Source organism: Tiliqua scincoides, chromosome 2 (assembly GCF_035046505.1).
Source record: "Tiliqua scincoides isolate rTilSci1 chromosome 2, rTilSci1.hap2, whole genome shotgun sequence".
Classification (NCBI taxonomy): Eukaryota; Metazoa; Chordata; class Lepidosauria; order Squamata; family Scincidae; genus Tiliqua; species Tiliqua scincoides.
Window position 1 is genome coordinate 152,895,527 of NC_089822.1, and position 12,399 is coordinate 152,907,925.

The window sequence follows — 12,399 nt, forward strand, 5'->3', positions numbered from 1 at the left end:
CTAAAACCCCTTTGACAATGACAATGAAGGCCACAGACTAAAGAAGCTACAGCCTGGTAATACCTTTCTTAACTAAAACTACACAAAGGCTGCAGGTCTAAACACATCTGAGAGTAAGTCCTACTAAACTCAATGGAACTTACATCTGAGTAGACATACAGAGGTTTGCACCTATAATTCAGAAGCAGCAAACTTTTGAGTTTACCAGAGAAATGCTCTACTCAGAGCTTACAACTGTGTCATTTTGGTTGGTCCTCATAAAGGTATCCCCACACTGTGACTTGGGGAGGTTCTTTTGAATGAACCATTATGGCTACCTACCACTTCTGGGAGACAACATGTTTCCTGGCCTATGCATCCTCTGTTCCCTGATTTTGAAGACTTTGCAAAAGGGCTGCATCAGGGGCTTTACATCTGTTGCAAAAAGATGCATCTTTAGCATGCAAAAGTTTTGTTCTTCTGTTTTTTGAAGGAACACAAGTTGAGGAAGAGAAAAGTTACAGAATATTGGCATTTCCGCTGCCGAGAGTAATAGTAAAACCTGCTGTCAATAATTTCATTTAAAAGGGATGCTGGAGTGCCAGTTTTCCTGAAAGCTTTGCTCCTGACCTCAAAACCTGTACCAAAGCTAGCAGCAGAGAGGTACAAAACCTTGGTACATTATACCTGTACCTTGGTACAAAACCTGTACCAAGGCTAGCAGCAGAGATTTGGAAGCATGGTTCTCTATTTTTGTTCCACAAGACACCTTAGGCAACAGATATGGGTGGCTGGTTCTCAGGGCAGCGTAGCATCCACCCACTCTGCTGCAGGAAGAAGACAAAATAGCAGCAGGCTTCTGTTTCTCTTTACTTCCAAATAGAAAAGGAAAGGGGAAAGTTTTGAAAGAAGGAAAGCACTGGAAAGAGAAAGGGGAGATGGCATCATTTGGTGCTCCATTTCAGGCAACAAAATGTCATGGGCTAATTCCACATGTTTCAGACAGTACCAGACACTAAGATCAGGCTCCAGGCTTCAATATAGTCCCAGATTAAGCCTTGCTGCTGGAGGAATTCAGCTTTTAGCTGCTTCTCATCTATGGCCGCAATCCTAAACAAGGATTAGGTTGCCTGGGTCAACTCCAATGCAGGGGAACAAACATTGCCTTACCTTGAGGATGCCTCCATGCCTGCCCCCTGATTGCAGGATGCAGTATATGCCCCACTTGAATAGCTATGCCAGTGCTGGAAAGTTGGTTAGGATTGTGCCCTACGTTAGAGAGGTGCAGACTTGATGGCACAGCAAAAAAAGCTGCAGGATTGCTTATTGAAAAACCACTTGGAAGGACAGTTCGATGAGGATATCTTTCCATCCAAGGGATCCTTCTTATTTAAGTCTTGAAGTGGGCAAGTCTGTACCTGATCCATCCAGAACAGCAGGACTCAGAATGCCCTTCTAAACACCTTGTAGAATGACTGGCAGTTCTTATCCTTCTAATTTGTACAGGGTTGTACCTGTACACAGCTTCACCACAAGAAGTGTGCCTGAGCCAGCACTTTAGGAAGTGATTTGCAAGAGCCAGGGAGACTTGCTTACTGGAAAGACTTCCAAACCATTTCTGCCCATCTCTGCATTTTGCCCAGCAGTGCTTACCTCATGAGTGGAGTAATCATTCATCCAGCAATTCTGCAACTAACCCTAGTTATCAGAGCCCTCTAGCTCCTGTCTTCCTGCTGCTAAAAAGGAAAAAAAAAAGGAGCCTGAAGCCAGAAGATGATTGTGCAGAAGGGGCCTTTCAGCCTGCAGGTGCTTACTTGAACTGTCAAAGGGACTTTTGCTCTCTGGCCCAGATCCTAGCTGATTCACAAAAAAAGAAAAAGAAAGGAAAAAAACCCCAACGTCACAAAATATTCATGGTCTCAATGACATATATTCAGCCATGGGCTGGACTCTTGACAGGCATTCTGTCTTCCCACAATTGCCTGAACAAGATTAGGAGCAGCCTCTCTCTAAGAGCAATAGCTGCCATTTATCTGCCATTCAAAAACAGCAGGTACTGTATATTCAAGAAAGAAAAGCTCTGGTGGCTCTTGGTTTCTCAGTGGCAATGCTAGAAATTCATTGTCTAGCATTGGGCACTTGCTACCTGCCAAAGGCAGACCATCATACTGCACTGGTAATAGTTGGGTGGCTGGTTAATTAGGCTACTTTACACAGAAGGCTTATGGAACTGGGGAAAGGAGGAGAATGAGGAACTCTGCACAGGCTTCTTTCTGTTTTCCTCCACCTTCCTGAACAACCAGATCAAACCTCAGGACATGTTTCTACTGCCCACTTTGCAGAGCTGTCCTCCTCCTCCCTTAGGAATGCTCCCCCCTCTCCACACTTCTGTTCAGACTTTGCTGTGTCTACACTTTCTCAAAACTGCGGAAATTGCAGGGAGCAGCGAGGTCTGGACTGAAAGTGCTGATGCAGGAAAGTGGCTCTCACAGCTGTTTCTTGCTTAGGTGCCTGGGACAGGAATGCTGCGGCATGCTCCAAGTGCAGAAAAGAGGCACTACCTAAAACCACTGTGCCAAAGGACTGAGAGAGTCTGAACCCAATTCTTTGCTTCTTCCAGAATACTAAGAGAAAATAATGCTTCCTCCTTTTAGCCACACACACACACTGCATAAATGCATCATCTCATTCAAAAGTGAGAGGAAGTTGGACTTGAGTGCGTAAGACAAGAAAAACAGAACTGACATGAAGTGACACTGCATCTTGATTATTCCTATTTGTCACCTCTCCCTCCTGGGGGTCTAAGCAGGAGTTATCTCTACAAATATGCTGAGGCGGCAGTCCTGTAGTATAGCAGGTACAAGCAATGGTGGCCTAACAATGAAGACCTGATGGGACCCAATTATCAATTTCATTTTTAAAAATGAGCAGTCCACATGAAACTCTGGCCCAGTTCAGATCAGGGCCCAGGAGAGGGCAGTAAAGGGGGTAATTTGTACCCGGGCCCAGGGTCAGAAAGGGGGCCCAGAAAGTTCCTGGGACTTGATATTTTCCTATCTCACCTGAAATCGCTGCCAGCACATAATGCTGGGGCACAACCACATGCATGCAGTGTTAACTGCTGCTGCAAGCCATACACACCAGGCCCAGGAAAGCATCCATGACCCTCCTTAACACAGTGTCAAATCTGGGAGGAAACTGGCCTGCTATAGTAGCTCTTTGGCTTGCAGATCCCATAACCATGAAGGAGTATATAGAAGCTCAGGGGCCCAGCTGTGGGGCTACAGCTACTGCAGAAGTTCATTTTAATCCATTCTAGTGTGAGCCTAAATACGATTATGCTAATTTTCTGCAATCGATTTTCTATATTTCAAAAATTTTAGAGAGACTTAGGAGGGTATTTGTTTTTCCATATTACAGGTGGAGCCTATTTATGTGCTTGAGTTCCGTTCTGTGACCCAGCGCATTAAGAAAATTGTGCTAAATTGCATAGAGTTAAGCAAGTAAGCTGCAGCCTGACACTTGGGTATGGAAGGAAACTAAGGCAGCTGTTCTCAATCGACTCTCCCTCCGCTCCTTTGCCTCTGCTCCCTACTCAGCCCTCCCTGTTGCCAGCTGTCCCGCATCTTTCACAAGTGGGATGCTGAGCTTTTAAGACTCCATTTCTACTCAGAAGTAAGCCCCATTGTAGTCAATGGGGCTTACTCCCAGGAAAGTGTGGATCGGATTGTAGCCTAAATCTCATACTGTGGCTTGCTGGGTTGTTTTGTTTCTGTAGGCTGGAGCATGGAGAGCCTGCACCATCTCAGTCTGAAGGGGGGGATTAGGCAAACACTTCCTGGGTTTTTTAAAGTAATCCCATTACTACCACACCTGCCCCTGTGTGTGTGTGTGTGTGTGAGTGAGAGCTCCACCTTGCTGCAGGTGTTCTGGCTACAGAGGTTTTCACCCCCCCCTTCCCCTCTTCAGTCTCTTTGCTGCCTCCAGGAGTCTTACTGTTCCTTCACAAGGGGAGCCTTTTCCATGGCTCCATGGCTATTCCCTGCCTGTACCAGGCAGAATCTTTTTGCAGTTGAGACAAATCTGCAGATAAAAAAAATCCGTGGATAAATAGGTTGCACCTATCTAGCTGCCAATGGCACAAGATCAGGTAGAGTTGGGTTCTGCATCAATAAGCCTAGAAGACCTGAGGTCCACAGACTTGTGGCTGTCAGCACTGTCCCCCGCCCTATTTTGCCCCCTGTTCTGCCTGTTCCCACTGTCCCCCCTTTCCTTTTGAGAAGGGGCCCAGAAGAAACTTTGTACCCCCTGCTAAAATTCCTCTCATAGGCCCTGCTTGAGACATTTTTGTAGCATAGCTAGCTATAACCAAAACAGATAAGCCATTTGTGCTAAGGTTCTCTTCCTACTGGAAGTCCAGGTTCTTGCCTCAGATAGTTTTTTCGGTTGAAGACATGGTGCACCTTGCAAATAAGGGCCAATAATTAAAACAGAGCACCTGAGTAACTCCCACCTAGGTGGTCTGCTTTTCTGGATCTCTCTTCAATGGCACATGGTAGTCTTTTAGTCTTGCTGTTGTTACTACTTGGTAGTATTCTGTGTACAGCATGTGTGTTAGCTGGGTCATTTCTACTTCTTTCCTTTCTCCCCCCTTCTTTATGCTTGGATGACAAGAGGTGGCTGAGAGAGGCAGTATTGGTAGGTGTGTGTTCTTGAAATGGGTCATTTGTTAAGAGTCCTTTTGAAAATGCCAATAAAACTTAATAAAAAACCAGCAATGTCTGCACCTCTGTATGTGTCATCAGGAATCCCACTTCATTAAATATAATGTACTTTTAAGGGCCACAGTGCACATGATGTACCTGTACATTTAGCTTTTCTACAATGTTTTCTCTTTGAAATCTAAAGCAGTGTCCAGTGGTTGCAAGTTTCAGGAAAGGATTAGTTGGGTCTGGGTCTGGAAAATGGACTGTTTAACCTTTTGCTTTTCAACTATTTTCTCCTTATGGAAAAGGAAACAGCCCCTTCTTTCATTGATCATTCTCAATTTCAGCCACTTATGGCAGCTTTCCATTTTCTTAAACAGGAAGAAGAAACAGAACTGCCTACCCTGGAAAAATGGTCCTAAGTAAATGTGCAAAAGATATCAATATTATAATGTGAGCCTAAGTCCATTTACTCAGAAGTAAGTCCCACTGTATTCAGCAGGATTTACTCTCACATAAGTATAAATAAGATTGCAGTCTTAGGGCCCAATCCTATTCAACTTTCCAGCACCGGTGCAGCCGCAATGCAGCCCAAGGTAAGGGAACAAATGTTCCCATAGCTTGAGAAGACCTCTGTGACTTCCTCCCCCCCCCCAGGATGCAGTGCATGCCCCACTGGCGCAGCTGCTCCGGCACTGGAAAATTGGATAGAATTGGGCCCCTTAGGCTATAATCCTACACACACACACACATATATATATATACCTGGAAGTCCCACTGAACTGAATGGGGCTTACTTCTGAGTAGACATGCCTAGGATTGCCCTCTCAGGGCACAATCCTAACCCCTTATGTCAGTGCTTTCCAGCACTGAGGTAAGGGAACAAACATTCCCTTACTTTGAGGAGGCCTCCATGAGTGACACCCAATTGTGGGATGCAGCACATGTCCCATTGGCACAGCTATGCCAGTGCTAGAAAGCACTGACATAAGGGGTTAGGATTACACCCTCAGTTGCTTAACCAGTGGTTGAAGAATGAAAGGTGCACTTGCTAATTTTTTTTAAGCTTTGGTAGTTCTGACATGTTGCTATAATAGAGAACAAGAAAATATTAGATGTATGTTAATTTAATTCAGTACCTCAAAAAGACACTGTACTGCATTTTTGTAATAAGAAAGTAAATGCAAATGTTATTACAGTAATATTAAAAGGACAGATGATTAATCAACAAAAATTCTTTAACTTGGTAGGCAACCTTAATTCTTCTGTAGACAGACATGTTCATTAGTGGCTTTAGCACTAAAGCAGCATTTTCAAATAACCCAGCATTTCTCAAAGCATGCTCCTAGGAGCCCTGGGGTTTCCTGAGACCCTTTCAAGGGCTCCACCAGCACACTACAAGTAGCTGCCATCTGTTCAGTACTGTATCACACTGCAATGCGCCAGCACACTGGGGCTCCCCAAGACTCAGTACCTGTGCCATAGGGGTTCCCCTAAGACTCTGTTTAGAAGTATAAAGGGGCCCAGAGGCTGAAAAGTTTGAGAACTGCAGAAACAACCCATTAACCAAATCAATATCCTAATTCTGATGTTATATTTTAGAAATACAGTTCTACAAGAACTATTCCAACAGCATTAATTTAAAGGTAAACAGGAAAGAGGCCATCATGCCATGTCACCTTGACCTATGCTACAGTATGTGGGTGTTAAGTACTTACACATAATAACAGGGAAACCATACAAAATTATTGCCCTTGCAGCAGGCAAATGTGAAAGCTAACACCATAATCTTGACAGCTGAAAAGCACTCAAACAGTTATAGCAGAATCTATCCCTGTTCTAGTCTCTTTTCAATTACAAGTATAGACATGTTGCAATCTCACACATGTTTACTGTGAAGTGTGTCACATTGAGTTCAAAGAGGCTTACTCCTAAGTAAATGCATATAGGAGTGTAACCTAACCTTTTCCACAAAGCCCCTGTGACCTCTGTCAAAGGATGAAGTCTGCAAATACGCATATGCGTAGAGGAGAAAGATACTGGAATCTGGAATAAAGTCAGAAGTGCTTTATTCCAGTGGAAAACTGGAATTTCACAACAGAAATGTAGAGAGGCAAAATAGATTAAGTCTTTGTGCCTGTATCAGAGTGGTGTCACTAGGGAGATGCGAGGGGGTGTAGGCCACACTGGGCAACGCGCACAGGGTAGGTTACACCACCACTGGCAAAAATGGTAAAATCTTGGTATTTTTGAATACCATCATGTTATACATCATACAATGAAGAATTTCATACAGAATGCAATGAAACAAGCCACTTTGAAATATCTCTATGCTAACAAAAGTTATAGCCAAAAGACCAGAAAAGGAAAACACAACTGCCTTATGTAACAAATGCAGATTTTCAGAACTGACCAATGAGACTAATTGTTCCAAGAGCCAATGAGGTGTTGTAATGACACAGCAGGGAACCAATAAAGTGTTAGTATGAGTCAGTTCTCACTTCCATCTATCAGAGCAAATATCAGAACTCTTATCCAGTTGTGCGAGTATCATCAAGTTGGCCGCTGGTTCTTTGTTGGTGACTGATTTGTTGGGTGACCTGTAGTATTATATATTAAAATAAATACATAAATAGGATTTACACCAACCCTAGTGATGCCACAGCATTTAGGCTGTGGGTATGATACTGTAATTTATTCTGTATGGTATGGTACAGAAAGAGGTCCATCATGCAATGACTCTCACATCAGGTGACCAAACCATAGTGACAAACTCTGGAGTTGTTCACCAAGTGTTGCACTGTTTGTACATTTGTTCCTGTTTCTTTTTACAGAAATACACAAGTACATACATCTAGGCTGTGTGTATGATATTGTAATTTAAAGGTGCAATTTTAAAGATATGGGGGCAGGGTGATGATGCGTCACCACACCCATTGTCCAGGGCATTGCCCCACCCACTGCATGAGAGGAAGTCCATCATGGGCGTGACATGCTGGCCTCCTGTACCTGGTGGTGCAAACCCTAGTGATGCCACTGGTGTGATCATAATTCAGCAGAGAAAATAAGCAGCTCAGTAAATCTACAGTTTCCTGGCAAAACCTTCTCCAGCTTACTACACACACACACACACACACACACACACACTAGTGTTCCTTGAAGGATACTACTAATCAACAGTAGCTCTTCCTCTGTGAAGACCATATACAGATAAGAAGACTAAAGCAGAGTACTTTCCCCTTTTACCACAAGCCCTTTGTTCACAAGCAGACAGACATCTTATATTCAGGAGAAGGTACATGATGGCCCAAATCCACATGACCATGGTGTTTGCCCTACAGCAAATAGCTGTTCCATTGCTCACAGTTAGGTGGTCCAATTATTCTTCATTCTTAAGATGATCATTCAGTCTGTGCTTACACACTGTGAGCCCACAGTAAATGCTACTTACACCATAACATGATCCACAGGAAGAAAACCTGTAGCTGCTATTGCTAGCTCAGTGCCTCCGAGAAGCAATAAGCACCCACAAGCCTACTTTCTTCCTCCTTTGTCGGAGAACACCCAGGTGTATGGCCCTTCTCTTGGATGCATTTAATTTTAAAAATAAACCATTACTATAACAGAAGGCACTCCCATTTGAGGCAGATAGCTGGTGTGGTAGTGGTGACAATTTTTGTGAGGACAGTAGTGAGAGGGAAAGGGGTTGGGGGGGAACACAACCTTGTAGTCTCACCCCCTTCTATGACTGCTATTTATAATTTAAAGAAATGACCAGGCCAAACTACATGTTTAATGTGTGGTTTATAAGATATCTGTCATGGAGAGAAGAAATGAAAGTATGCACCCACATGGTTGGAATATTCATCACGATTAATGTTCTGGTAATGTGGTAGATAAACATAACAATTTTGTTCCCTCTTCATATTCTCAGCATCAGGCACATCAGATTAATTTTTGATTGCAAATTCTGTATGATCTCTGATAATCCAAAGAAATATGCCTTCCACCTTTTTCCTTCCAGGGTACATAGAACAGAAAAGTCTCAATCTCTTCCAGTCAGTGACAAAAAATACCCTTGTTAGACTAAAAAGCAACACTGTGCTTACCTGTTTCCCCTGGGGGCTGGGGATAAGAATAGGCCCTCAGTTTGGCTGTACTTGTCGTAAGAGGCGACTAAACAGCCACCGGGTAGATGGGACTCGTCAGCCTGGGAAGGCGGCTCATCTGAGAGAAGGAAAACTCTGATCCCAAACCTCCACTGCCTTGTGGCTACATCCAGTTATGGAAAAGGCTTCAGGAGTCAACCTCGAGGCAAAATCTGGAGCCGGAGTCCCTGAGGCAGTTCATGGCTGAACACAGTCACGTTCTGGCAACTCCTGCGACGCCGCTGGCACCAACCGTATTGGCCTCTGCCTTTCCATTGGACCATTTCAGCGACGTGGAGAGGGGGGATTTGCTGCATGGGTAACAGCCTATCCTCCATACCTACTTTACCCAGGCTTCGCGCACTGGAGAGGACACTCTGTTCCAGAACCACCATTCAGAGCGTGACACCATAGTCTTCCGAGACTGAAGGATGCCAACAAGCTTACCTGTGTAAACTTCCAGTCTATTGTTGTGGATCACAGCGAGATTCTGTTTTCGCTTTGCACATTTTGCTATTGTAAAGTAATCTAATAATTCTGTGAAGGCATCTGTAGCAGGTTTCATTGCTTTATTATTTTCTTTGGTAACATTACTTGAATGACTTACCTCTTGATTTACCTGACAGGCAAGTTTGGTACGCATTTTTAATTTATTGGTGATGTTCATGGATTCCCTGCTTTTGAATTAACCTTTAGCAGTGTGGTCCTACCCATTTTTATTCAGAAATAAATTCCACTGTGTTAAAAAGGGCTTACTCCATAATAAGTATATTTAGGATTATAGCCTCAATCTGAGATATCACTTAGCTACATCTCCTATCTACAGGCAGGTAAAGATCCTACCATCTTTATATAATCATCCAGAAACATGTATCAAACAACAAGATTGGGGAGAGGACAACAAAGTTGTGGCAAAAGGGGAGTGGACAGTGGTGTGAAGGAAAAGGGATAGGGGAAAAAAACTTCCTTGAGTAATTGGGGAAAAGCATGACATTTTATGGACAACACAGACCTCAAGCAGAGATTTCATCAAACAGTTTACGGCATTTCTTTGGGGCTCTGACAGGTTTGGAGACCCACTCCAAGGGTACTTGCCAATGGTAATAAGCAATCTGCTTCTGATTGTTCCTAAAATGTCACAACACAGAATCAATACCCAGCACATAGAAGCGTTTACCTAGCCACAGGCTGGAAGAAGAAGGCAGATGACCCTGAGCAACAGGGCTTGAGCAAGGATAAGACTGCCATAAGAACATAAGAACAGCCCCACTGGATCAGGCCATAGGCCCATCTAGTCCAGCTTCCTGTATCTCACAGCGGCCCACCAAATGCCCCAGGGAGCACACCAGATAACAAGAGACCTCGTCCTGGTGCTCTCCCCTACATCTGGCATTCTGACTTAACCCATTCCTAAAATCAGGAGGTTGCGCATACACATCATGGCTTGTACCCCATAATGGATTTTTCCTCCAGAAACTCGTCCAATCCCCTTTTAAAGGCGTCTAGGCTAGACGCCAGCACCACATCCTGTGGCAAGGAGTTCCACAGACTGACCACGCGCTGAGTAAAGAAATATTTTCTTTTGTCTGTCCTAACCCGCCCAACACTCAATTTTAGTGGATGTCCCCTGGTTCTGGTATTATGTGAGAGTGTAAAGAGCATCTCCCTATCCACTCTGTCCATCCCCTGCATAATTTTGTATGTCTCAATCATGTCCCCCCTCAAGCGTCTCTTTTCTAGGCTGAAGAGGCCCAAACGCCGTAGCCTTTCCTCATAAGGAAGGTGCCCCAGCCCTGTAATCAGCTTAGTCGCTCTCTTTTGCACCTTTTCCATTTCCACTATGTCTTTTTTGAGATGCGGCGACCAGAACTGGACACAATACTCCAGGTGTGGCCTTACCATCGATTTGTACAACGGCATTATAATATTAGCCGTTTTGTTCTCAATACCCTTCCTAATGATAGATAGATAGCAACGCCTCTCCAGTGTATATTTCTTATCCGTCTAGGCCAGGCTTCTTAACTTGGGGTAAATGGCTGGACTTCAAGAAGTCTGTGAACCAGTCACAAAACACCTGTGTGTATGCTTATGTGCTTTTTCTGGGGAGGCAATCCATAACTTTCACCAAGTTTAAGAACTACTTTTCTAGGGCCTTTACATACAATACACCATTCTGTCCCAATTCTTTCTCCCTTTCACAATTATTTTCTTTCATACATATTTATATAATGCACTCCCTCCTTTCTTTGCCCAAACTCACTCATAGACATTGCACTCACATACAAACATCACAATTTTTTAGATACATAGGTATGTAATGTCTACTTAAATTGTATCCTGTTCTCACATCCATATGCACACACTCAGTTGGTAAACTAGTTCACTTAGGGTGCAATCCTAACCAATTTTCCAGCACAGAGGTAAGGGCAATGCAATTCCAAGGTAAGGGAACAAACATTGCCTTACCTTGAGGAGGCCTCCATGACTGCCCCCCAAATGCAAGATGCAGCATAGGCCCCGCTGGCACAGCTATGCCAGTGCTGGAAAGTTGTTTAGGATTGTGCCCTTATTCACTCACTACTCAAACTACAATGCTGAAAAGTCATTCTGCAATGCTGATGCCTATTTTTGCAGTTTTGAGTTTCTTGTGAGATTTGCTGTGCTTGTTAACATTACAGAACAGTTTGTCTGAACGTGAAAAAACAAACAACCCTTTTACACAGGTGACACCTCAGACCTCATAGCGTAACCATAAAAACACGTGATAGCAAATACAATTGATTAGGTTTAAAATTTTTGCATCAGTTATGGTTGTGGGAAGGCCAGAACGTTACCAGACCCAATGAACAGTGTGTTCAAGTTCTGAGAAACCATCTCTCTGTTCTTTCATAATCAGTATTGTTTGTTCAAAGAAAAATATTATTTATATATGTACTGACTGCCAATAATAAGGCATGTCAGCAGCAGAATAGGCTCCATGACAGGAGTGATACTAAAAGGTTCCCTATGGTTATCAAGGAATGACAGGCTTGCAGAATGAAAGATCAATACAGCTCATTATTCTACGCCCACAACACATATACACACACCCCAACAACCAAGGACTGAACTGAGATTTTTTAAGATTTTAGTAAATTTAGGAGAGCAGCCGTACAGTGCTTTAACAAAAAGATACTGCACTTTTAACATTATGTTAGGCCTTCCTAGTAGTGGAATTTTTTATATAGCATGTTTAAACACTTCAGTGTTCCCTGGTTATTATTGATTAGCTATATAGCACGTTTAAACACTTCAGTGTTCCCTGGTTATTATTGATTATGGTTATTATTGACATGGTTGTTTCAGGGTTAGCAATTCTTGGAATGTTATTGCCCAGCCTTTTATAGTTGTGCACACAATAATTTCTCCCTTACGTTAAGCTTCCTTATGACTTCAAGAAGTTCTCAGTGCAGGCGACTAAAATATTTCTGACAAGTGGCTATCCAGTCTCTGCTATAATACCTCCAATAAGGGAGAGTCCAACTCCATGATGGATTGTGGTCATGAACTAAGTCTGATGATTTGAA